The following is a 4,454-nucleotide window of genomic DNA, read 5'->3' on the forward strand; positions in this document are numbered from 1 at the left end:
AGAGAAATCTTTAATGTGTGCTCTCTCATATTGTGCTAGACCCATAAAGCTTCTTACATCTCTTACTAACATAGTCTTAACTTTATCAAGATCAATGTGAATCCCCTCTTTAGAAATCACTCTTCCCAAATACACAATCTGATCCTTTGCAAAAGAATACTTACTTGCTTTGGCATACAATTTATGTTCACGCAAAACCTCAAATGTTTTCTTTAAGTGCAATGTATGATCTTCTTCATTCGTAGAATACACAAAAACCTTATCCAAGAATACCAGAATGAAGTCATCAAGATACGGGTGAAAAATATTATTCATTAAGCACATGAAAGTTGTTGGTGCATTAGTCGAACCAAAAGCAAGAACTCTAAATTCATAATGTCCATAACGTGTACGAAAAAAAATCTTTGGAATGTCCTCGGCCTTGATACGGATTTGATGGTAGCCAGAACGAAGGTCAACCTTTGAAAATATTGTGGCAGCACTCAAATGACTAAGCAGTTTATCTATGTGAGGAAGAGGATATTTGTTCTTAATGGCCTTTTTGTTTAATCCCCTATAGTCGATGCATAACCTATATGTACCATCCTTTTTCTTTTGGAATAACACAGGACTACCCCAAGGAGATACACTAGGTTTAATGAAATCCTTTTTCAAAAGATCATCAAGTTATATCTTGAGCTCTTTAAGCTCATCAATATTGAACATGTATGGAGATCTCGAATAAGGTGTCTCTCTTGGATATAGATCTATGGCATGGTCTACCGCTCTAGGCGGAGGTATACCAAGAAGATCGTCCGGAACACATCCTTAACTTCATGTAAGAGATCCTCTATAAATTCTAGATTTGTCTCTTTATGTTTATCCCCAGATTCTCTTTAATCTCATTAGCAAACACAAGCAACGTCTCACACAAGCAAACACAAGCAACGTCTCACACTCTTATCTAAGCCACCTTATCAATTCCATTGCCAAAACTAGATTTAGAATCTCTTTCTTTCCACAAAGAGTGTGACTTATCATCATCAAATGATTAAAGATATATTTTTCTTTCTTAACAATCAATCAAAACATGATTTTCAATGATCTAATTGATACCAATGATAACATCATGCATATCAATGTTTATGTTATAGAAATCATCTTTATGATTTCGACTCTACAAAGAAAAAAATAATAATTTCTACTAACTCTTTCGTGAAACTATTATTACCACTAGTTAAGTCCACAAGTCTTTTAACTTCTCGATTTAATTTCTCAATCAATTTAAACGATAAGAAGCAATGAATACTATCCAAATCAATTAAGAAATTCAAATTTTAATCTCAACTTCTACGTATAAATTCGATCTCACAGAAGCTTTCAAAGGACGTATCAAAGACATAAAACATCACAAAGAAGGAGTAGATGACTTACCTTTATCGTACGCATCGCCAAAAGTCTCCAATTGAGCCATCTTGGTACGTATTGTTTTATCGATCACCTTGCTCGAGCATTCGAAAGTCTCGTGGTCATGTTCTCGATATTGAAAGTATAATCCCAATCTTTGAGTTCTTCAATCCACGCTTCTAAATCTTCGCATATCTTTCTTATGCCATCAAACTCTTTAAGCTTAACCTTCGTTAAGAATGATTTGGTTGTCGCTTCTCCCATATCGTCATCGTTTCTTTTGGCGGTACCCCAGTGCCACCACGATGATTATTGTTTCCAGGTGGATTAGCATGGTTTTCACCTTCATGTTGGCCATCAAGGTCTACATAGATATCAAGCTCTCGTGCTGCTTTGCCCCGTAGAGCCTCAACACACTCCCGATTTGCAATTTTCAGATCTTCTCATAGTCGCCGAATCAGGTCTTCTTGCTCCTTCATCCTCCTCTCGTATCCTTCCATGTCCAGAATCAACCGCTTGCTCTGATACCAATTGTCACGGGAACCGAATAATAGAGATAGACAGCAAAACAGAGGAAGAAATCTTTGTATTGATAGTGTTTGATACAACAGAGGAGCAATTGAATATATATATGGGCGCACTCCGTTGTACGGAGCTCGAACCTCCCGACCACCCCCGAGCTTCAGTTCGCTTGCATGCAGCGTCTCACTCGCACTCGCACTCGCACTCTCACTCTCACTCTCACTCTCACTCGCACTCGCACTCGCACTCGACTCGCAGAAGAAGAGATCGGTGAATGATCCCCAAACGCACCACCCGTCGTGCTTTTATCCTTCTTTTCCTCGAAAAGCCTGCACGATTTTCGTACCGAGTATACCTGCGAGAATAATATAAGAACGTGATCGCTAAGCGATCCGTAAAGGTTAGATTTTTATCATGACACTTTGCACAGATCCTATTTCACACATTGATTTCTGCATCGCCTACAAAATAGCCAAAAGAACATACTCGTGCAACCAATTCAACATGATAATCAAAGTAAAAAAACATAATTATATACCTTCATAATCTCAATTGTCATACTCTATCATGAAGAAACAATCCACTTCTTGGTTGATAGCAGGGAGAACTGTATGATGTTGTAGGTCTGTCTGTCCCTGTGTACATTACACTGCTGCTGCCTTCTATTTGTTTTCATCATAACTTTTACAAACGACCTCAGAACAGAGCAATCCAGGTACTCAAAACGACGGGAATAGGTCTGGTCTACAAGGCAACGTGGACAGAATTGCGAAAAACGTTTCTGTTTGGCTAAAAGCGCAACTTTTAGGTCGCGACTCATAAAAGCTCTATTTTTGGGTCTCCACTACTTTTACAACTTATTTTAAGCCTACCCATGCATTTTAAGCTAAAACACATAAATATAAAACATTGATATTAATAAAAATCTCAATTTTTATTGTTTATAGACAGATTATCTGTTATTCATTATCTTTATCAAATCCGTCTTTAGTGTATTATTTAAAAAAAAGAATATATGTTCTCTCTTAATATCTCAACTCATTCGTATAAGCTCTATTTAATAGACTATCCAACAATTTTTCAAATCGTGCTAACGAAAGATATGTCCTGCTACATTCTTTTCGACTTTAAGAACTTCAAAGACTAGTCCTATTACACAACTTCAGGTTGTAGCACCTCTTCTTGGTCTTCAATTTTGGGAGGGTCTTCAGTAATTGGGTCACTTTGTGGCTCTCCTTTGTAGGGCTTAAATAGCTCACATGAAATGAATTGGGTATGAGCCAATGGTTGGGCAAATTGCATTGATAAGCCATGTCATTGATGGGCTTCAAGATTTGGAAAGGACCATAGTATCTTCTTGCTAGCTTAGCATAATACTTTTGATGGCCCATAGGATTTTTTATCGTGCCTCAATTGAGCCTTGGGAAACTTAAGTAAGGCTCAATCATTTTCTTTGAATGTTAAGGCCCGTCTGTGCTTGTTAGCATCAATTTTTTGCCTTTTTTGAGGGATGGATATAGCCTCCTTAATCTTTTGAAAAGATTCTTGTAGGTCACGGCTTTACTCGTCGGTAGTGAAGATCTTCCCATGTACTTTGAGTAGCAAGGGACTTTTAGGTCTTCCCTCAATGATTGAAAAAGGTGATTTTCTTGTAGAAGTATGTACAATAATATTGTAGGCATAATCCATAAGAGGTAAGTATTTTTCATGTTGTGAGCGTTGATCTACTTCGGTAACATAAGTATTTAGTAGATCGAGTATTGTAAGATTGGCTATCTTGCTTTGGCCATCCATTTGTGGGTGATAGACCAAAGAGAAATTCATTCTTGTTCCTAGATTTTCAAAGAGACCTTTCCAAAAATTACTGGTCATTCTAGGATCTTTATCTAGCGCGATGGATGTTGGCAATCCACGGTGTCTAAAAATATGTGATATGAAGAGAGTTTACATTTGGTGTGTGTGCTTACTAAACTTGTCAACTATTGATCATATTACTTTATTCCCATGGATAGGCTTGGGAAATTCAAAGATGAAATCCTTCGATATACTCTCCCATGGTGAATTTGGGATTGGCAATGGCTGGAGTAATCTAGGTTGCTTTCCTCTATCATACTTGGTCTTTTGGCATCACACATATTTTGTAACATACTCTTGTATGTCCACATTCATGGTAGGCCAAAAGAAATACGTCTCTACTCCTCGGAGATATATTGAATGTCTCTATGCCTCGCATAGGGAGGAGCATGGGATTCATATGTGACTTTCTCACAAAAGGAGTGGGTAACACATAGCTTATTGCCGTGGAGAAGATAACCATCCTGCAAGGTGAATGGTTCCTCTTTATTACCCAAACCAAGGGCTGACATTATGTCTCTTTAGTGAGGGTCAGTAGCATACTCACCTATCATAGAAGATAGGTCATTGTGAGTAGCTATAGACACCACATTAACTTTTGGTCATCGCAAAAGTGCATTGGCCACTTGATTGTGCTTACTAGCAATGTGAGCACTATGGACATTAAATGCTGAAAGAAAAATTTTCCACCT

The sequence above is a fragment of the Adiantum capillus-veneris genome, chromosome 17 (genome assembly GCF_014529385.1).
Source record: "Adiantum capillus-veneris isolate H3 chromosome 17, ASM1452938v2, whole genome shotgun sequence".
NCBI classification, from domain to species: Eukaryota; Viridiplantae; Streptophyta; class Polypodiopsida; order Polypodiales; family Pteridaceae; genus Adiantum; species Adiantum capillus-veneris.